Source organism: Balearica regulorum, chromosome 9 (genome assembly GCF_011004875.1).
Source record: "Balearica regulorum gibbericeps isolate bBalReg1 chromosome 9, bBalReg1.pri, whole genome shotgun sequence".
Lineage (NCBI taxonomy): Eukaryota > Metazoa > Chordata > Aves > Gruiformes > Gruidae > Balearica > Balearica regulorum.
The window spans coordinates 16,957,126-16,980,517 of NC_046192.1; the positions used below are offsets into that span (position 1 = coordinate 16,957,126).

At 43.7% G+C, this 23,392-nt stretch overlaps 1 protein-coding gene across 11 annotated transcripts in view; it reads right to left on the reverse strand.

Annotated features, from left to right (window-relative positions):
- LPP (LIM domain containing preferred translocation partner in lipoma) overlaps positions 1-23,392 on the reverse strand; it is a 334,675-nt gene that overhangs the window by 242,919 nt on the left and 68,364 nt on the right. For 9 of the 11 annotated variants that reach the window (XM_075761264.1, XM_075761266.1, XM_075761262.1 and 6 more), the window contains one exon: positions 20,382-20,480. The exons of 1 other annotated variant lie outside the window; for it this stretch is intronic. The gene's annotated coding sequence lies outside the window, so the exon portion shown is untranslated. Of the gene's footprint in view, positions 1-9,649; positions 9,674-20,381; positions 20,481-23,392 lie in introns of those variants that run through there. One more of the 11 variants, XM_075761260.1, reaches the window with a different exon arrangement.

Below are 23,392 nucleotides of genomic sequence, written 5' to 3' on the forward strand. Positions count from 1 at the left end.
ACTCTGCTCAGCATCATGCCATAGTTCATGATGGAGAGAAGATCATCATTGAGCAGAAACTGCATAAGAGTCCAGGAAGGCACAATCCTTTGGTGGGAACTGCACCATTCTCCTGGAAAGTGGAAGGTGGTTTAATTTTGATTCATACGATTCAAAATGGCATTGTGTGAACTGAGCAGCTGAACATCAGGCACATACGATGTTGTGCTTAGAAATGACCAGCTGGAAAACGGATGGAAATCAAAGTCACATATGCTGGTGCTCTCCAGGTTCTGGTTCAAAAGGTTACAGAAAACAGCAGCAAGGTAGAGGATTAAAATATCTGAACCTGCCTGGGGATTACAAATTAATTTCTTATCATCCATAGGTCTGAGGGATCAGGATTTCCTGCCCCTGGTTCAGCTGTTATCTCCACGTGGAGATTAGGGTAAATCACTTCTCTCCCCAGCTCCTATCCAGCAGGCACAGTGATGTTCAACCACTATTAGGAACAGTCTGGAAGACAGCAAAGCATTACCATTCAACATTGCTTCAGAAAGCGGGTCTTGCCTATCACCAGCTTTGCCAAAACACTGACGGAAGCACCATTTTCATCACCTCTCTTTCGCCCTTTCACTCTTCTCATCCATCTGCTGTGCTCACAGTCCACGATGTCACCTCACTGAAGCCAGTCACGGCCTGCTGTTACAGCATCAAGTTAACAGAGACTCAGTCCAAACTCAGGCCTTTCACACGCTACTGAAATACCAACAAACAAAAAGTGCAGAAATCCTTCAAGAAAGAGGCCCTGAGCAAGTGATCTGCACATTTCCAGAGCTAAATGTTTACTTCTCCTCCTGGCAGCATCTGGAGGCTTGCAGAATATTTACCCGCATCTTGGAAACAGCTATTTAATCCTACAAACACATCAACAATTCACCTTGACTCAAAAGAATGGGTTTCTGAGCTCTGAGGAAACAACGAATAAAATCATCACCTTTTTCTTCTTTTTGGCAAATGTCTGATAAAGCTTTTCTGAAAGGAGCTTACTTAATCTTTTCCCACATTTTATTCTATATACAGCTGCCATTCCAGAAACAAAACAAAACTTGGTGCACAAATGCAAACAAATCAGAGTTTGGCCTCATCTGCCTAAACCAAAAGCCAACTTCCTCTTCTACTGGCTCAGCAACACAGACCCAAAGCCAGTAAGTTCCTAACGTTTCCAAGAGGCTGATTTTTGGATGGGTTTGTGTGAGTTTGTCTTCAGTGCCTTGGGACTGCAGGATAATTCAAGGGAAAATGCCTTTAGAAGAAACATGGATGGCGATACATCGATTTGGACAACTACTACCAAACCATTTCCCTGTAGAAGTGATCTCTCTCCTACCATGTCGTCATGTTCTTGCCAGCTGGAGACTCACCCTCATCTTGGCTTAAACAGAACTAATTGATTTGTTTTTTTGGGGTGGAGGGGGGAGAATAATCAAATCAATAAACAAGAAAGGAAAGTTATAATGAGCTGAACACAATTTACAGGTAAAGTGAATTGCTAGGGCATTCAGGCAAAAATTCATCACTGCTTCATCAAACCAGTCATTGAGATGTCTTGAGAACAAGCTAGCCGCTCTTCCTCTCCACCTCTTATTAGTTACTGCTGGAAGTGACCTTTGCTGCAAATCTCTAGACTATTTTGAAGCGCTAGAAACTTCAGGAAGCGAAAATTAGTTCTTAAAAGGAAGTAAACTGCTTCAAAAACATTTTATTAAAGGCTGCATCTTGCTTCTCTCTCAGCCTTGGGTATTTAGGATGAACTACTAATTACAAGAAAACAGCAACTGTGCAGTTCTAGCTGACAACCCCAAACTCAGTGATACAGGTGCTTAAGTTGTAGAAACTGAGGAAAAGAGAAGTTGCTGAAACCAAGGGAGAGAGAAGCTGCCTGATGCCACCGGAACAAGCCAGCAGCAAAACCCAAGGAGAACCAAGGAGCCTTGTCTCTCAGCTCTGCCTGCAGCCTTGAGAAGAGCTTAGGCAGGGAGCTGGCATTGCCTGCAGGCAGCACGGAGAGCTTGCCTGACTCCAGAATCTGCTCAGCCTGGCAGAAGAGTAGGAGGTGCAATTGCTGGCAGGAGCAAGCAGAGCAGCAAAGCTGGTGGAGATCATAAATGGAAGTGTGTTGTAAAACATGGAGGTGAGCACAGACTGACACTCACCTTCACAGTTCCCCCACAGAAAAACACGCCTCGCTAGACTCTCAAATCTTTGAAACGCGTCCAGCCTTCCCTGGATCGATCCAGGAACCTCATTCGTATGCACGTTTGCTCTCACGCGCAAGCAAGGTTTTAACCACATACATTTTGCACAAGTTCCACAGGCCCAAACTTACAATTACTTCAGAAATTTGGTCTTAAGTGTGATTGTAAACCAAAGGAAAGATATTACCAATAAAGGCAAAGACCACAAAGAACCACAGAGCAATTTGGGTTGGAAGGGAGCTTTGAAGGAGCCCAACATAGAGGTTCCCCAAAACACCCAATCTTCAGAGGATCTATTTTCTTATAACAGGTCTTAGTTAAAAGATTGCACCGACTGATCTTCCAAAACTGATTAGTCACATGAAAACATGGGCTAGGCTCTCTTCATTTAATATCATTCCTGAGTGGAAAGTTCTCATCAAAGCTATAATGTATTCAGTTCCAGAAGAACAATTAGGTGGCATTAGACAGGCAGTTTTATCTCTCAGAATTAAATGGCCTTGCTATTTATCAGTATGTGCTGCACCTTTAAAAGTTTCCAAAAGTGATGGTCTTTTTTTGTGCATGCTGGAATATTCAAGAGCATTTCATATCTATTCTCATATCAAGAAAAGAGCAATTAGATCAATAATGAAACAGGAGTGCTCCCTTTTACTTTCTGTGGTTTGCAAAGAGGTTCATGTTTCTGTGTGAGCACAGCTCTTGTTTTAGTGATGTGAAAGTGTGTGGTTTGTGCGATACCCAGTTTCTTCTAATATTTGAGTTTCTGTTGTTACCTACCTACAATTTACAGTAAAGCATCTTTTATTCTCACACCTCTCTATCTCAAAATTAGACCAATTTTCCCAACAACAAGGTTTTATTACTCCATGTAGACCTTTTACAAATACTGGAAAGCTTGCCGACAACACTCCTCACTGATACAACGTGAAATCACAGAAGACAGCATTAGTGTTATCGAGTCTACCTATGCAAGTGCCTATATATATATATACACACACACACACAGAGACACAAGAAGAAACAAACACAAGCTTTTCCTTGGGGAAAAGAACCAATTTTTTGTCTGGAGAAGCGACTAGAATTCAGCTGCAATCCATTCCAAGGGTCCCAAGGCACTACACACAGTTGGTAAAGATTACTGAGTGACATTTGAACCTCTGTTTACACATCACTATTCTGCTATTCATTGTGATTAGATTATTACTATTTTCAAAAGTATTCTAAATATTTAGAACTGGGTGTTGTTTGTTTCCCTGCTGCAGAGCATGAATCTAATTCTAGCAAAAATTTCTTAAGAACTCTCCAAACGGGAAGGACACTGCAACTACTGGGGATTGCTATTCTGCTGGCTCCAGCATCAAACCAAACCATGCCATTTATAGCATTCTGACCCTCTCCACAACAGATGAGAGGACTGATATTTAAGCCAGAAATGTTCATTTTCCAGATAGCTGTTTCTGGCCACGTGCTCTACTCCAGAATCCTTGACTGTGCTGTCCGTGTGGTTCTCAGAGAAATGCATCTTTGTCAAACATACTGAAGGTCCCAAAGAGAGAATTCACCTTCTGTTAACACACAAACATCAATTGAACAATAAAAATTCTCAAAACAACTCGAATACTAAATATTTCTGAAGAAGAAAAGTGTATCACTGACAGCAAGGTTTTCAACCCTGTGGCAAGTCATCTGGTCAGCTCTGGAGTCTGAACCTAGAAAGTGCGCACGCTAAGGACTCTCCACTTCTCAGTGATTTCTCTGTTCTGCACCTCTGTGGACCAGCCTAGTAATATGCACACAAATATTATTAACAGCCATAAAATCATCATGCCCTCTCTGGCATTAATTTAACACCAGTGGAATAACAGTGCATTACCTAGTCCTCCAGCTGCTCTGACTAAGATTAATTCAGGCAAGCCAGGACACAGATATTCTAACTCCTTGATGCATCTTGCACCCATCCAGGGAGAACTTGGCTTTCAGCCAGTCTGCATAAACCCTGGTGGGATTAGCCAATGTTCAAGAGGCTCCTTTATGGGATAAGTAAGGAGGTCAAGCACAGCGATCTAAAAAAGGCTATGACGAGTGTATAATCCTCTACAAGGCACATCCCTCCACTCATTACAGCCAGCAACAGGGATGACTAAGGGCACACAGCAAAAACCATTATAACCAAGGCCATGGAAATTAAAGTGGCAAATTTACCCTGTCATCTCAACATGAATTTATCTGATTTTTGTATCAAACATGCCAAAAAAGACATGTTTGAAAGAGATGCACAGAGAAGAACTGTGAGAATATTGCTTACTTGGCTCTAGCTGGAGCAGAACTGCTGAAACCTTCACATTTCATTCCTTTGGATTCCCTGCAGATACCCCAGTGCTATCAGGAAGTGGCAGTACCTAAATACGGACTAATGCAAAGCACTTTGAAATATCTCTCTCAATCATTTGGGCAATGCTCATTAAAACTAACATACAATATAGTCTGCTATGAAAGCACCCCAGTTAGGTGTTGCCACTGTGGGCAGCCATAGGTCAGAAAGTGCTGTTTGACCAAACGTTTAAGTTAAGGATTGGTGCTAAACCAAGAATATTCTTCTAAATCAGCATCACAATAGATCACAGTGAACACGGAGCTCAAGCATCCAAATTTCAACTGCACTTGGTTTTCCTGCTGCTATCTCCATGCAGAAGACCTGACCACTGCCCACGTCCAAGTTCCTCCAGGCCCAGATATTTCTCAAAGTTTGATGACATTGTGAGATCTTTCTTTGGAGTACATGCAAAGACAGACTTGATACAGCAAATGGACCATGGGAACAGATTTGTTTATTTTAACATGAACTCTTTAAACACATTAGGAGAGCTGTCAGCTGGCCTATCCCTCACCAAACCACCAGAAAGGAGCCATGCTGCTGCTGCAGCTTAACCCAATGCTGGGAATGGCTCCAAACATCTCTCTAGAAACTAGCGTGATAATAAAACTTCTGCTGAAGTCATATGGCTCTCAGGCAGTTCAGCATGTGCTATCAGAAAGTGGAACCCATCTCAAACCAACCGCAAGCTCCTCGCCAACAGAGATTCCCATCAGCAACGCAGCACCAGCCATTGCCCTCATCTGGCTGTTTGGCCATTCCAAAATGTTGGAAAAGCCTCTTCTGCTTTCCTCCTCTCTCAGACAAGTTCACTAACCACCACCAGATACCAACTGCCTTCCCTTACCATTAACCAGGATTCGGACCACTGCAGATGAGAAGAAGAGATTTCTCCCCATCCCCCAGTCCCTCTAGACCAGCCTACACACCCTCTCCCCCATCCCAACGTTAACAGAGTTTGTCATCGGCTCCAAGTGACCTTGGCGTGAACAATAATTCTTGCCTCTCTAAGCAAGAATTTGGAAAACCAGCTTTTACTGAATACATATACCTGGCTGAGATTTGCGATCAGATGCAATGCATGGTACAGTGTGTGACCTGGAGAAATATTACCATCAGCTAACAACAGCACAAATTTCTTTCTTCCCTGTCCTTCATTAGCCTCAGAAGCCGGCCTTGCCAGCAGCAGTAATGCAAGCTGAGACAACAAAGCACATTAAGGATGGGCCCCGTCATGTTCCATATTAATTACTGTAGCTAGTAGTAAACTGTTGGTTCTAAGTTATATTTTGATAAACTGCACTTTCTTTGACAAGTCAGCTCCAATGTTTAATGTTGCACTTAATCCTCAGACAATACCCCAGGAGCCCTCACTGTGCCCAGCAACAAATCAAAGCAACCTTCAAAAGGCTGGCACAGGTCCCCTTTTCCTACGCACCCTGACCTGAAACTATCCCATTGCACCAACTTCATTATAGGTCAGCTCCAAAAGCTGAGTTGCCAAAACCAGCAGCACGCTCAGTTTCCCGGGGTCCTACAGAGGTGCCCCAACACTTCTCTGGGCGAGGGAGCACAGTAAAAGCCACCAGGGAAGCACATTTCTTTACATGAACATGTTTACATACATGTGTAACAGTTTTCCAGAAATGTTGTAGTATTACAATGTTCTGCAAGGTAAAATAAAAGGGTGATAATCCCCAGAATATCTCAATATTCAAAAGACAGAAGGATTTCTTCTACCTGGGATGGAAATGGTTAACTAAAATCTTTACTTAAAAACATCATACTCTTATTTTTGTTTCTTTTTAATTCAGTGACATTTAGCTAGCAGAACAGCTGTTAGCAAAGGTCTAGGAGAGGTGGATTCCCATTTTCTATATAAAGAAAAATGTTTTGGAGGAAACTGCAATTTGACAAAAATACCTATTTAGCAAAGTATATTTTAAAAAGTGGAAAATATGTTTTGTTTTTTTCTAGGATCACAACAGATCGACTGCAGCTCATGAAAACGATCACAAGTCCTAGGAACGAAGGTATAACATTATTTTGCAACATACATCTAGGAAAATAAGAAGGGACATGCCCTTTCAAAACCAGCATAGCGAGAGACCCTTCTCCATCTCAGATGTGCCCATCACCTCCCACCACCATCAAAACACATGGAAAAAACTAGCCATGGTCTTCCCAAAGAAGTCCAGCTCCCATCGGTAACAACCAGGAGTTTGCAGCCGGCTTCAGACAGAGCTGGGTCAAGTCTGGCATGGTCACTTTCCTTGATTTTACTCTGAAGACACAACTCACCACACTGAAGAACAACAAGACATTACACATGGGATTTACAGTGCTAAAAAGGCAAAAGCCTGGGGAGAAGATCAGCAGCAGCAACCGAGAAGCCCATCCTCTCCTCCAGAAGGACATGAAGCCATGCAGCCTTGCTGCAAGTTACAAATTAAAATTGCTTACAGAAGTCCAGGCTTTGGTCTTGTTCTTCCACCACTGGCAGCAGATGGCGCGTGCTATTATTAAATCTTATAACAGTAATTGTAAGAAAACTTCTGCCCTTGGACAACAACTCATTATATTATCTTTATTTTGGGAAAAAGCAGAAGTAGTCTTGCAGTTAAATAACTTTACTATTTTAACAATTTAAAAAAAAAATAAAGTATCATAACATACTTCTCCTAATTGGAAACATACAGAAAATAGGATATGGCCATATTAGTTAAAGGTCAATGCACATTACCCACCTCTTTTGAAACTGACAGTATTCTTGTGACAGCCATAAAAGCTGCTTTGAATTTTAGTTCCCTAGAAAGTAAATATAAGGAATCCCAAAGCCATAACCACAAGTGCCACAACTCTTAACACTGATGTCCTATCCAGCTTAACATGTGCTGCAGAAGTCAGGATGGTAAAGCTTCAAAATCATCTCATCTATAGTATAAGGGAAGAAAACAGTAATTATCCCCCAGCCCATCGCCCCAGGCATGTACCACAACGCCTTCATTTGATGCAGCATTAAAAGCAGGACATGTTTTATTCCCCAGCATTTAGCGTGGGGCACTGCGGGGCCGGTGGGACCATTTACGGAGCCTGGTACAGCCAAGTATCTCACGCTACCGCGCGTTTTATTTCTGTTTGCAACTGCTCCTTCCAATTCCAACTACCAAGAGTTTCATATTTTTTTTTTAAGGAACCAGTTTACATCCACTTGTGCCAATTTTTTTTGTTTCATATAAATTAGCCAGGGCAAGGGGGTTTGCTTTTCAGCCTCTTTTCTGGTACATTAGGCTTAAGGGGACAGTGTAATTAATAGATGTCAGGAGGCACAGCCTCCCCCCCGCCCCGATGCGTTGATTTCTTACTACTTAGGAAACACTCGGGGAGAACATGATCACCCCTGGCTGTCAGGGGTCCTCATAAAATCCACAGGCCTGGATTTACAGAAACTGCTAATCATTTTGGATGCTGAGAAGGGAGAAGGCGGAGTCTGATTTTGTAAAGCAAAGGAAATATCTCATTAACTGTAACACATTAGCATACTTCAAAGGGAGCTTACAGGAACGCAGAGTTGGACAGCCGAAAGACTTCCAGAGCAAGAGGCTACTAGGAAAAACCCTTTCGGTCCCAAGCTGCATCCAGGGAGATGTGAACACTCTTCTTGAGCTCAGAGCATATGCATTGCTGAGATACCCACACCAATTTGCTCCGGACCAGTTTGCTCTCCAAGCACCCCCATTGTCACACCATATCACAGTCATCACCTTTCCTCCACAGTTAATTTGGATTTCACCAAGCCATCTATATCTAAAGTTGAACTTCTAGGAAAAACAACGTTTTATGACTACATACCTTGGTTATTTCCTTTTAAGGTTTAAATTTTCCATCTCTTACATAAAGTCCTCAAAAAAAAGCTGAAGATATTTATTTTCATCGTTCCCTAGTTCTGCCCAGGACTGCGCAGCTAACAAACCACGCAAGACCAATATTTGTGCAAAGCTAGTTAAAATATCCTCATTCTGCAAACACTAAACCTCCCAACACACACCACACAAATAAAAAGCACAGAAAGAAGGCAGTCTGCAAGCACGTCAGGCAATCTCGCTGAATATTATGCTTAGCATTGCACGAGTGATAAAGTATTTTTCACTGTGCACAAAGGCTTAAACCCAAAACTGGATACCCAGAACTGTTCAGTCCTATCCACCCACAAGGCACAGGAGACCAATCCTAGATTTAAAGAAAAATCCCCTTTCTTTGATTTGCTGAGTGATGCTGAGTCTTTCTGGAGAGATAACAGCACTTCGGTGGGGCAGCGTGTTTTAATACGAGATGACAGAGGGAATAAAGGTTCTCCTTGGAGATGTCAGTGTCATGCAGCCAACACGCTGCAAATCTTGTATTTCGAACCAATATAAACGGCAAATTGTTAGACCTCTCCCTTTAGAGGTCAGAAAACACCCCTCTTCAGTGCTTACCTTAAAAATACTGCCCTATCGAGACATCTAGACAATCCAGCGATCTGGTCTATGACACAGAGAGACATATGGTGGAGAAGAGAAGGAAGTAAAGGCTGGTTTGAAACTATACCATAAGCATGTAGTCCCGCACCACCACCCTGCCAAAGCATACACCTACTAACAGCTCAACTTCTGCAGCCTGCAACTGCTGAATGCCTTTCCCACTGGAAACTTTTCTGCGATGATAATCTACTACAGAAGGAAAATCACTAGAGAAGGACACCCAACAACTTCCAGCCAGAACACAACACGCCTTCAGCAAGACCTTTGATTTTCACAGGCACACGCTGAAGTTGTTCCTCACAACAAAGAGCAGCCCGCCTGTTGCATAACTAACCTTAGGCTGCATTAGATAAGTCGTGCCTTCTCACAGATCAACTGACCTTAAATAATGTCCCCAGTATATTCAGAGCCAATAGGTTTCTGGTTTAGAGCTCAACTGACAGGTCTCCTCCTTCCAGCTATTTCTTCAGAAAGCCACACAAAGAAGGTTTCAAGAGAAATCTCGTGCTTACTGTTCCAGGCCAAAAACGAAGCACAAGATCTCAGCTCCAGAGTTACATCTCCCCTTGAAGGCTTCTTCAGCACTTCATTGCAGCAGAGCAAGTGAGAGCCTTTGCAGGACGGAATCGGGATTGAAGCGGATGATAACTGGAAAATTCACAATACCTCGGGAAAGTTTTCTGCTGTTCTGCTGCTGAGTCAAACCAGAAGGAAAACAGCCAGCCATGCTGATGAAGCACTGCTTTGTATTCTGGATAAGGCACAACAAAAGTCTGGTGATGAGGAGCTCTTGTGTGTCGTGCAAGGGTCAGCAGCAAAGGCAAATTCCACCATGGCATTTCCGTTCTGTCACCCAACCCATTACTAAGAGCGGATACAGCAGGATCTTTCATTACTGATCCAAAAATGCCATTTAACATAGCTGCACAGCATCGCCCCGCTGCCACATGCCACTCCAGAGGTGGGATATCAATCTCCATGCAGAGCTGAAGCCACAGAGCACTGTGCAATGAGACGAGCTCTTACACCATTTCTCCAACCCCCATCCTGGCTGCAAGATGATGCAGCAGCTCTGTAGCAGCTTGAGAGGTGGAAATGCTCGGGAAGAGATAGGGACAGTGTGAAAGTAAGCAAGTCTCTGCACCACTCCTGGAAGGTTGTTTCATTGTCCTCGCAGATGCTCATGCTCTCCTCACTGGTGGGAGCAACATTTTAGCAGTGAAACGCTCTGTAAAGCAGGGCCGTATCCCTTTGGGAACGCAAGTACCAAAGCAGCTGCCAGGTAAACCTGCAGCAGAGGCACTAGAAGCCTGGTTATTTTCTGACACCAGCTGACCTGTCACACAGCCTTCACTTGAGCACCAATTTCCCTACTTAAAAATCAGGGCCAATAGGGCTTCCCTTATTGCTACGTGATGCTCCACTTATCCAACCGCTGCTTGATGAGAGTTTTCATGCAAAGGCAGATACAACGCACACATCCAGTGACTCCCTGACCTCTTCGATGGAGCACGTTAGGGCAGGAGCCCTGCCTCACCTCTTGCAATAGGCCAAGCTGGGCTTCATTGGTAAGGCTCTGCCCTACAAAAAAAAGCCACATTATTTTCTGTATAAGCTATCATCGCCTCTCGCTATAACTGCAAGAACCCAGACTTGCAAGGGTTGTTTGTGCCAGAGGAGCTCTACAGGCACTGAGGAGCTTTCTAGTAAACCGAGCCCTGAACATGAAGCAAAGGGCTTGCAGAGCCGAGTTACTGGAATCTGTTCCTCCCGCATTAGTCAGCACAAATGAATACATCCTCTTGCTTCATTAAATTTTAATTGGAGTACATGTGAATAGGTTTTGCTGGTTACTTAATCAAAGGGAGTCTGAGTACAAGGTGTTCACGTGAAAAGCTAGAAAGCAACATCCTTTCTAGCTTTTCTTTTGGATTTTTTAAGCATCCATTGTCAATTTCTTCAGGTCAGTTGACATTTTGGGGCTGCTGCAAAGAACCGTGAAAAGGAGCCACAAAGTGCAAATAAAGCACTTTGGAGGGGAACAGGACACAGATCATTAACCCTGCGTTCCTCGGTATTATCCAGACAAAAATTAAATGCAAAATCCCAGAGCAGCTGTTGCATTACCTAGCTGATTGGTAGCACTAAACACAACGATTGCTTTGCTGCTGTGTATCATGCATGTTTGGGCTGGGCTGCCTGGAGTTTCATTATTTTAAGTGTCCTTAGGTACTCCGAAACCACAGCAGATTTCAACCTATAAAAAATTCTACTTGTAAACTTTGAGATTTCCTCAGTAATCACCTTCTCTTGTACTGCAACACAGATGCTTATTTGTTCACACACGCTTTCCTTGAGCTTAGAGAAACTTTGCGTGTACTTTCTTGCCTGCCTAGAACAGGACAACCATCTCCAGAACTCCTTCCTTACTAAAATCATGAGCTGTATGACCGGATTCTCAACTTCCATAAAACCCAGATAGTTAGTACAGCTTGAATTGACTTAGAGCAGTTTACACCAGCTAAAAATCTACCCGTAAAGCAACTCCAGTCTGCAAGAGGCACAGCTGGGGACGGGAGCTCGGTGCCTGACTGCGTGAGAAACAAAAAGCAGCTATGTTGTTCTGCACAGCACTGCTTGCTAAGTCAATCAACAAAAAAAAAAGAAAAAGAAAGAAAAAAAGAAATTGCAGCAATTTAAAACCACATCAAAGAACTTACTGGACTGCTCCTGCACACTTGCTCAGAAATGTATATATTCTGTACACTGATAGGTTCTGGCAGCCTGGGACTGACACACTTTCTATGGCGATGGCCTAATATTAGAAAAATTTGGTCATAAGCTAAAAATGTTACAGAAATAGCATAGGATCATAAGTTACCAGCTGAGTCAGAACTCGATCTGCTACTTGACTTTTATACTATTTTACTCACACAGTGGGTTTTTTTAAACAGTTTGCTTCTGCCATCACTTAGGAAGAAGAATGAGCCTTTGTAGGGGGGAAGAGAGTCACTCAAAACAGCAAAAATCAATCTGCAAGGAAGCAAAGGACACAGATCCCCTCATACACCACAGCCATGTGTGTAGCAAGCCCTTCACTAACAACGCAGCCCCTCTGCGTGCAGGCTCTGATGGGCAGGAGGCTGCCTCTTGCTCATCCACGCATGAGGAGTCCTCCATCAGAAGCCCAGACACGACGATGGGATTGTACCTGGTAGTACAATGGCATAAATCCCAGGAATTTTAGGGGTACAATGCAGTCTTCAGCATAAAAGCATTTTATTTGCACTCTGTACTTGTAAATCATTGGTAAATAATTAACAGACAACACAAGCATGTAACAGAACTGAGACGCAGGTGTTAGCGAAGGAAAACTGCTATAAATGGATATGTCACAGTAATAAGCCGCCTGTTCACCTGTTGGGTGCTGCAGAAATTAAACAATTTAGTTTTATAAATTAACCCCTGACACACAGAACATTTCTAGAAAGCACAGCTGTATTCCTTCACTGTTATTCATGACCATAACTTTTTCTCCTTTCGCAGCTTGGGCAGTCTTTAAATGAAGAAACCATGAATTGCCCCAGGCTCCTGCTTGCCAGGGAGAGCCCTGGGATCACACGCAGCCCCGTTCATCCATCCAGTGCAGGGAAGGGGAGACGGGACTGAGGAGCCTTGCCCCAGCACCCCGCTGGGAGCTGCCGGACTTGCTGGCTGCAGCAGCAGGAAAGGATTTGCCAAGTACAAACACACGAAGGCAGCAGAGAAGGAGACCCCGTTGTTCCACATCTCCCTCCTTCCTGCTGCTTCTCGTATCTGCAAACACAGCCCAGGAGATTTTTACTTTTTTTCCCTACAGAAATCCTCCTGCCAGGCGTCAAACCGCAAAGAACCCAGGTCTGCGATGGGAGCTCTCCGCACTCCTTAAAACACCGGAGACGTTCAGCATCACAATATTGCAGCTGCAAACGCGCAGCTGCCTGAAGGGCAACAGGCAGAAGCCTGCTAAAACGACGAGGAAATGGGAACGGATGATTCCTCAGAGAAAAGCAGATGACTAAAAAGTTATTCAACCCAAAGCAGTGCACCAAGGAAAGTAAATTGTCAGTGTCTCTCAATTGTTTGCTGCATGTCCCTCAGAAAACACGCTGACCCCAACTACTCTGCACCTCTGCCTAGAAACAAAACCCAAAAAGGTCCTTTTCTGACAACAGCTTCAAAATATTTAAGCTCATTTCACCGTGTTTGTTTTGGTTTTGAATACAGTAATATACAAGCAATGAATTATTGATTTATTTTTTTTTTCCCAAAGTACAGCTCCCATAAGCTTAAAAGTAAATGAGAGTGCTTTTGCTTCCTGGGGTATGTAACTGGAACATTTTTCTAGCACCTAATAAAACATTGTTTGGTTGATACTAACCATTAAAATATGTGTTTCAAGTCATGTAATGTTCCCTGTGAAATTTGCCTTTTTGCTGCATGAAAAAAAGGGTACTGAAAGGAATCCTGCAGCCATAAGGATCTCACTTATTTCATGGAAGTATCATTTTAAAAGCCTCACAACATGATCAAAGCACTGTCAAGAACAGATGTTCCAGGCTTTACAAATTCCAGCATAAGTATTTTTATGACATTTATCACTGCTAAATTCTTTCAGCCAATTTTTTTCCCCTGCAAGAAACATGCAGGCACTTTCCTCCTCGAGGAAGACGTGTTCACGCACAGCCTCAGCTCCAGCTGCTGACCCTCTCCTCCCATCATCCCTCCCCATCCGTCCTGATCGAGAGCCGTGTGGTTTCCCCAGCAGCTACGGTGGCAGCCAGCCTCGAGCAGCACTGATCCTGCAGAGCTGGGCATGGCGTTCCCTGCTTCACAAGGGGAATTCTATGTAGGACCTGTGCCACTGTAACACTCAGACTCTGGCTTTTGGTTGACCGTTCATACAAACCCCCTCCCAGAAACATCATTGCTCCACTCCCTTATCATCAGACTACAGCCTCCAAAGCCCTCCATAAGGCTGCTTCTTTTTGACCAAGGCACACACCATCACCATCCCTACAGATCACACCAGACCACCACTACCATGACAAGCCCTGAGCAAGCTCACCCAACCTTGAAGCTAACCCTGCTTTGAGAGAGGGGCTGCACGAGACACCTGCAAGGTCCTTCCTACCTAAACTGCTGTAGGACTATAGATCTCAGGTAGGAGCCACATGGAAATGCTCTCAATCACTTCAGCACCCCAAGAAAGCACCTTCCCTGTTCCCTCAGCTCCTCCTATGGATGCGAGAATCCTCTGCCTGCCTGTGCACAGCACTTGGAAGGGTGCTTCCCTGGCCACAGCAGAAGACATTCACCACTACCTAGCTACAAGGCTAGATGTAAACATGAGATGCTCAGGGAGCTAACGTGCTGGATGCGACTAAAGCCAGATGAGCAGAACCAGAAGGAGGGATAGTGGGGACGTGTAGGACCGTGCAGGAGCCTGCTTGTTCTTGGGAGAGCAAGGAGTCCCCATTCCTGGAGGTGACCACAGAGGCAGAGAGCGCATATTTCAACTGCAATTCAAATCACAGCCAAATTTCCACTGAGAGCAAAGTTCTTGGGAAGTTTAGCTCTCCGCTGTCGGTTTCTTTGTATTCAATCTTCCCAGGAACATCACCAAGCTCTCTGGCTGACAGGAAGTCTAAACACCATGCAGTACTAGGCAGTTTCGTGAGAGTGAGCTGTATACCAACACAATACTCACAACTACCCAAGAATCTGAAACATACAGTTTATCTCTGAAGAATAACATGGGTTTTTGTACCCCCAAAAAAGGGGATCTGAAACAACCAGCTCCTCTCAAATTTCACATATTCACAGAAGAGGGTGTTTGTGAAGAGGACCCCACAAGCACATCACTTCTCTAATATGTGCCCAGTTTAGTTTCACCTGTTTCCATGTACTCCCTTCCCAATTCCCACAACCTGCTTGCACATCCTGTTTCACTATGAACATGAGCTTCTGCCCTGGGGCAGTGCTGCCTTCACTTCTCCTCATGGCGACAGCTTAGATAACAGTCAAAATGGGAGCAAAAAAACCCAGACATGTTTACCCCTCTTGCTTGTCCAGGCCATGAACCCAATCAAGGCATTGCCAGGCTGTGGCAGCTCTTCACCACAGGTGTCGGGCACCACCAAAATGACAAACAGTGACAGGTCCACCATTAGTCAGCCATCAAGAAGATGGTAGAGCAACTTCTGAAAAGGCAGCACAAGGCACAGGAGGTCTCACAGAACAAGGGAGGATGAGGAAAACACATGAGCAGAGAAAGACCCTAAGTTTTAGTGATGGGGAGGAATATAGGGATGCTGGAAGTAAGCATAAGTCTGAGGAACAAGGACAACTGAGGGCAACAATCTAAAGTCAAGCAGAAGCTGAAGGGTATAGAGGAGCAACTCAAGCAGAGAGGGGTCTGAAAACAGCCTCCACCATCAAAGGAATCACAAGCAATCACAGCAAGTCTTCCTCTCACCAAATGCTTGTGCTTTTCTTGATGGACCTCTTTATCTGAGGACTTCTTGTGTTGTTCAAAACTCATTTACTTCTTCATTTGTGAGATACAACTTTGAATTTTAAATGCACATTGAAAATTTAGCCCTCAAAATGCCTTTTGCTGAAAATTAAAACATACACAGAAAATCTTGCCATGCTATCAACAGGAACTTTCTAGGTGTATGTGCACACACGCATGTATGCACACAAGCAGGTGCTTGCACACAAACACACACACATTCACATCTCTGCTACAGCTCTTCTGGAAAAGGATTGTTCCCCTATGTGTCCTCAAAGGGAGAACAGAAACAGGGGGAGTCACACCATGCTCCTCCGCTCCAACCTCAGAGACAACCAGCACCAACCGCAAAGTCCCATCTTCCTGCAGGTCCCGTCTGGTCCCTCCCCTCCTCTGCAGGCACATCGTCCCTGCAGCACACGGCTGCATCGCCTCCCGGGCTGCAGCCACCATTGGGGCACAAGGCTGGGCCACCACTGCCCTTGCACTGCTCCGATGACAGTGCATCAGTTATGGAGGGGGACTACAGTGTCTTCAGAGCCTGGGACACAAGAAGGGAATTTTGAAAGGGCACTCAAGATGGCTTCAGGACTTAGCAAAATTGTTCTGCTGAGTTATTAACGCCACAACCCTGCTCTAGACCTGAGTTTGTTTCATTATCTCAACTTCCCATCCCAAGTGAATTTGCTGAGTGATTTTAAGAAACAGAAAAAGGCTGTGATCAATTTTCAAGCTTTCTGATTTAGCCATTAAGAAAAAAAAATCCTATGTCTCCCTCTTGTTTTTCTAAATAAAAATAATGTATAGTCCTAACTTGATAATAAATATGCTCAAAAGCTGTCCTTAAGTAAAAGCTTTTGATAACAAATTGCCTGTGCTAACTGCTATTTTACTGTTGAATTTTTTTATTGTTGCTTAAGCACTGCAATTATGCTAATAAGCCTGAGAGGATCGTACACTAAAGCATTGAATGTGACAGATATAATACTCAATAAAATGTTAATCTTACCTGAAAATTGGAATCAAACAGCCTTATTAGTATTTATGGATATGGCATCTTCAACATGTTTCTTTAGAAGAATATATATATGCAATGATATTTCCAAGTGTACCCTACTATTTCTCATGCCTCCATACGATTTAATTCAAGGTGGCTATTACCCCTGCTGCTAATTGCCAGTCCCTTTTGGAATAAGAAAAAAGAGTCAGCATCTGGGCCATGCATAACTCCTGCATATTGGAGCACTTTTCCCCTTGGCACCTCGAGGACAGCAGCTATCGGTGGGGATGTGGGCACCTCTGCCCAACTCATGGCAGGGCCACCAGGCTTGGCAGGGTGCAGCAGCGCACAGTGAAGGCACTGCTCTGCCACCCTCAGTCATCTATTTTTCCCCAATATCTCTAGTTTTATGTGCAAGGCAGGGAAATCCAGCAAAAGGTTATGTTACTTAGAGGGCACTGGAGGAACAGCTTTTGGATTTTCAGATAGGTCTAAACACTAATTTATTTCTTTTATTTTTAAAGTTTTCAGCTGATGCTGACAAGGAACCAGACCCATCTGTTCCACTGCAAGTTACGGCGTTGCAGAGTTGGATCCAGAGCCGCTAGGCTGTCGCAGGGGATTTGTCACTGAGGTGCCGCGTGATTTTCCACAAGTCACATTGCATTTTGCACCGTTATTTCACCATCCCGTCCCAGTCTGCTTTCTCAACTGATGACATAATTTTTTCAGCAAACAAACTGCCTTTCACCACATGTAACTTTTTTTTTTTTTTTCTTTTTTTGGCCAAACCCATGGGTCTCGGACCCAACCTCAGGGCTCTGCTGCTTATTCCTGTGGATAAAGCAAGAGGTCTTCAACACCTTCACTTTCTCATCTATGAAGGGAGGGGAAAAAAATAACCTCAGAAGAGCCACATGCTTCTGACAAACTATGTTTACATCCACGACCATGCTCTACAGAGAGACCATTTCTACACAATAGACTGGTGTGGTTTTCAAACACTGCAGGTTAATGCTTAAATAGCAGCTGCTGGCTCCCAGCTTCACTCCTTGTGCTGCTCTCATCCACAGAAGTGAATTCTGCTGACAGGACCACAGAAACATCGATAATCACCATTATACTTCCCGACAAACAAGCAGCATTCTTGCCACTGAATGCTGCAAGCCTCCTCAGTGGCAAATGTTAGGTGGGAGACATCTAGGAACTGTTTTGATGAACAGTCACAGAGGGGAAAACCCAACCGGCTGCCTACCAAAATCCAGGATTCCCAAAGCGCTCAAAGATCAGAAGGAGCTACCCACAGGGTGCTACACACCAGGACGTGCCGAGACTTTCTTAAGCAACACTTGCAACCATGACAGCTTGCACTCAGAGCAAGATGTCTGTTCTGGAGCGCATGGATGGAAACAAGAACGCTTTGCAGGACTCGGAGCTTAGAGCAGCTCCACAAAACCTTGTTTACAGGTGCAAGCAAGAAGCACAGCATTAGGGAAAAAAATTTTCAGTTGCAAAATCAAATAAAACTACTCGTCAACTGAGTTTGCACCTCAGAGAGCTGGGAGACACACCTGGGGCTCCTCTGCCCCTAGTCAGCCCCAGCACAAGAGGCCAGATGCCAAATATTCAGGTGCAGCCAGCAAGTTAACCAACACATAACTGCACCGTGCTGCGGGACCATACAGCAACCACTCCCATAAAGGTGGCAGGACTCATCTCTGCCATGTTAAGTGAGCCTTGTCATTATTTTCAGCTCTGCAGGGAAATCTAAATTGAACTTTGGCATATTGTTTTCTTTTGCTAAGCAGAAACACCTGAATGTTAACTCAGGTCCTGACAGGCATATTTATGGGGTATTCTTTGCAAATAATCTTACCCTGACCAGTCCAAAAGGTCAGAATCATAAAAAATAATAACAACAACAATAAAAAAGCACAAGGCTGGAAAACCATCACTGCCATTGGTACAACCCTTCAACTTAATAACCGTCCTTGCAACAAGGTGAACTGCAAGGTCTTAGATTTATTTGATTTATTGAGATCAAAAGATCAGGGGGCACACAGTAAATTGTATCTTTCCATGAACGCATTCTGCTTTCAAGATTTGAGCAGATAGTTGCAGGAATTGAAAAGCTCAAGAGAAAAAAAAAGGAAAGAAAAAAATGTACAAAGGTGACTTCAGAAAGGCATCCCCTTATTTCTCTCTTGACACCATCTGCATTTCTTAGAGCTATTTGAAAGTTTCTTCCATCTTTCTATACTCTTGGGAAACAACAGCTTATCTCTGCTAAACACAAGATGATAACAAACAATAAGACACTAGTATAACTCCAGGGGAAACACCAGTGTTTGCTGACATTAAGGATGAAAGGTAAATATTAGAGAAACCAAACATATCCCAAAGCCCAACAGGAGGTCAAAGAATTTCCCATTGAATTTCAGGTGTCCTATGAGACCGGACAGGTATCCCACTATCCTTCTTAACCACACAAGGAAGATGAAGCACCGCAACCCCGCTCCTCTCATGATAACGGCTCAGAGGCTGCCTAAGGCCAGGCTAGGTTTGTCATCTGCAGCTCCCAGGGAACGAGGAAGAAGCAAGGGAACTAAATGAGTGGCCCTCTTCAGGACATAATTTCAAGACCCAGCTAGTGAGCTAGCCTTTCTAAACACAGCAAAAGCCTGCTGCATTTGCTGTCAAGACAGGACAAAGAAACACAGTGGAGAAAACGAACAGAAGAACAAGAAAAGAAAAGAAAAGTTAACTCTCCACCATCTCATCAGCCTCTGGAAACAAAGAGGAAAAATAATCATTTGGTTCCTGCCTGTGTGTTCCACATGATATTCATACTTTGCTCAGTATACCTGTATCTGTACCATTGTCTTCTCATGTCACAATAAAATAGATTAGATTACCCACCTGAGAGTAAGAGTAAAGCCCTTACATGGATAACAGAAGAGACCTAAACTCCCAGGAACTTGCTACAAAGGAACCAGAATTAGTAGAGGCTCCTGTTTTTATCACAAGTTTACATTGCATGACAACAACTGAGGACTGAACTCCTTTTCCATGAGCTTACACTTCCCTCCAGAAGAACATCACCATTCACGTAGCAAAGGCACTGAGCACCAGAGTTAGTTGGTGTTGCATCAAAGCTCATCATCAGACCAGGAAGCTCCTTCTGCACAGATACACTGAGCTTTGCCTTTTACCTTACCAGTTTTGAATAAGGTTGTTAAGATAAGAATTTCACATTCTCCAATTTCTAACCATCAACAGGTTAGGAGGACTCTCCAGAAGTCATCTAGTACACTTCCCCACCACATGGAAGGATCAGTTCTTCTAAAAACACATCTGATGGAGCTTTGTTAATTTGCCCTTAAACCTTTCCAACAATTGAAAGTTCCTAAGCTCCTCAGGCAATCCACTCCAGCACTCAGCTATTCTTAATGCAGGAGATCATTTACTAATGTCTCATCTAAATTTCTCTTGCTGCAACTTAAGCTCGTAATTTGTCTTATTTACAGTGGGCAGATTTACAGTTTGTTCCCTCTCTCCATGACAAGTTCACTATTTCCAAAATTTACAAGCTGAGGCACCCGTGTGACTTGCCCTCTTTCTGCCATTCTACTTCTGCCCAAAGCACGTTCTTAATCTTGTGTCCCTGCATGTGTATTTCTTTTCTTACCCCGAGAGAACAGGCAGCTAGGATATCACACGACTGTTCCAGAGAAGATGCTCACATCCAAAGGCTGATGCATTCAGGCACACCCAGTTATAAAGTATTCTGAAATAAGAAAAAGAAAAGATTTGTCTTTAGGCTGGTAGGCAGACAGTCCAGTAGTAAGGAAAAACCAACAACTCTAAAATGCAATTTCCTCCACCCCGTTATTTAACATTCAAACAGATCTTCAAAAGCAACATCAATGACTGTAGATACATCAATGTGCCACCACTCAAACATTTTCTCTGACAACCACCGGGAAGGTTTGATAAATCTGTGTTCTAAGAAACATTTGCCTTCCCACTTTTGAAGGCTCTCAGAAAAACAGAGCCAGACAGTAGCAAACCATTTGCCACAACAGCATCTTTCACCAGTTGATCACTTTTGGACACCACTCCGTCTAATTCCTGTCTCCCCTCAATAAGGGATGCTGCTAGCCCCAAAGTATCGAGTGGCTTTGTAACAAACATGCTTTTTCCAAAACCCCTCAATTTGCCATCTGCTGCAAAAAACAAGATGCCTGTTGCACATCTAAGGATGTGCCAATGCAACAACTTAGGGTCTTCTCTCTTGCCTGCACGATCCGTCCAACTATCCCTTCTGCTACTGCACTTTGTCCATCTCCAAGTTTCCACTTGGGATGTTTTGGGGTTTTTGTTTTTTTTCCTTTTCAACCCTTCTCAGCTGCCCTGGGCTTTTGCTTTCCTTGATCATTTCCACTCTTACCGATGCCAACACTTACAGCCAGCCCAACTGCTGTCAGCACAGGAAGGTGACACACTCCCATTTAGCACAGATTTGATAACAGCAGTGCTGTTTCCAAGGCTAAAGAGGAATACCTGCACCAATAACGTCCCTACAGCACACAGTAGCTGGGGAGATTGAGCAATAAATGTCTTTCAATGAAGATTAAGAACTCAAAGTAATCTCAAAATGTACGATGGCCAACTAATAAAACAGTTTAAATACATGTCCGTCTTTAAGGGTGAAAGTAGCTCCAAGGACTTCAGTAAGATCATCTGCAGCATCACACGTACTACCTCCCAAAACACTATTGAGATAAGGTTGTTCAGCAATGGATACAGATATGAGGAGTGCTTCCAACAAGAAAATACACCCATTTCTATGGCTGAATTACAACAGCTGTTGAAAACCATGGAGTAGCACTGAATGGCAGCCCCGGACAGAGAGCCAAGATGACTACCACATGCAATTGAAACTGCCAAGGGATTAAGTTAGGTCAAATGTAATTACACAAACTGGAACCTGGCCAGAGTACTGACTGGTTTAAGAAAATTAAAAGAGGTGTTCAAAAGTTTCAGAGATGGAGTCCTCCTCCTGTTAATTATTTGGTGAGTCAGTCACTGAAGTCTCAGTGCTCTGGGAGGCTGTCTGAAAAAAGGGAAAAATTGAGGCATAAACTTAAAAGGCATTAGAAGCGATTAGCAAAAGCCTTTGTTCTCCATGGCAATCCTTGCTGCACTAGTGTGCGAAAGTCTTTCAAGTTCATGCTGAAAAGTGGCCTTAGTTCCTTTGATACTTCTGGGAGGAAGCATTTAAATTTACAAATATCCTGCTGTCAGAAGTTACAGACAACAGTTGAGGAACTTCTGCCCATCCCAGCCAGGTCGTATCTAGCTCTAAACCCAACTCTCAGGCAGGTAGTGCTCCCGCTGAAGGGAGGAATGCAAACAAGGACACATGGAAGCTCCTTCAGACCTGGAGCAACGCCTACTCTACTTGCTGGTGGCGTATGAAAGCCACGTCGTGTGGAAAAGGAAGTTGCAATTGTGAGGGACAGCAGCCTCCTCACCTTCATTCAGTTTTTTAGAAGATGGGAAGCATGCTAGGCAGGCAATAGTAAGGAGACAAGAAAGGATGCTTTGTGGTCTGGCAGCTGAGCATCACTTTGAAAGATTAGATCCTGTTTACGCCTCTGTCATAAACCTCCTGAACAGTAAGAGGAAAGTCACATATATCAAATTTTCCCCAGATGTTTATTGCTGTGCCTTTTCTGGCTAAAGACACAGAAAGACCATGTCCAGAAGAGACAAGAACTAGTAGTCATGGATTGAGATTCTCTGTTCAATCTCTAATTGAGACTTGTACTATAACCACGTACAGCGCTACACAACATGAAGTGTTCTGAAAAAACAGCCCTTTAAGTTTTGGCACCTGAAAGTAGTAGCTGCCTCTGCTACCTCTGCATCTGAAAATCATCATTAGAGATACACTCATTACTGTCTTTGAAGCAGCTGGATGTGACAGTAAAAGCAGTACAGAATTGGAGATTAACCTTTTTGGGTAGCTTATTCAGTGAAATGTTCAGATGATGCACATTAAATAAACCAATTTTTTGACTGATGTGAAAAAAACAGAAAGATTAAATAACTATCTTCTCAACAAGTGCTGTACAACAGGCATGTTGACTGACATGGTTTCCTCTCTAAGCGACAGCAGTTGAACACACAACCGAAGGCTCTGCCATATTGATTTTCTGCACTTTTTTTCTGTCTTTTTTTTTTTTTCCTTTTCAGAAAACAAGCCAGGAAAAGGCAGACATTTCACAGCACAGGCTGGTGCAATTTGTGCTAATGGCCTAAGCATAGATACAAGCAGCTGCTCGCTTCTCTTTGTGTGGAACAGTCAATGGGGACAAGTTCCGATGGGACAACGGCTACCACAGCACACCTTGCCCCAGCCCAGCAACACCTCCGCCAACTCACAACTCCATAACAAGAAGGGCAAGAAATAAGAGTACAGGAGAAAGTCTGTGCTGTCTTGCAATGGTGTGCAAAAACCAGGGGCAAGCAACTGTGGAAAAATGTTGCAGTCTCTGCTGAACACGTGCAAGCTGCCACTCTTCCAAAATGTAAAAATGTAGTCAGTGTTCGAGATAGTAAAACCACAAATGTCCCAAATTCCTCATCCCTGGCACTCCTCTGACAAGGCAAGTTACTCCCTTGGAGTCCTCA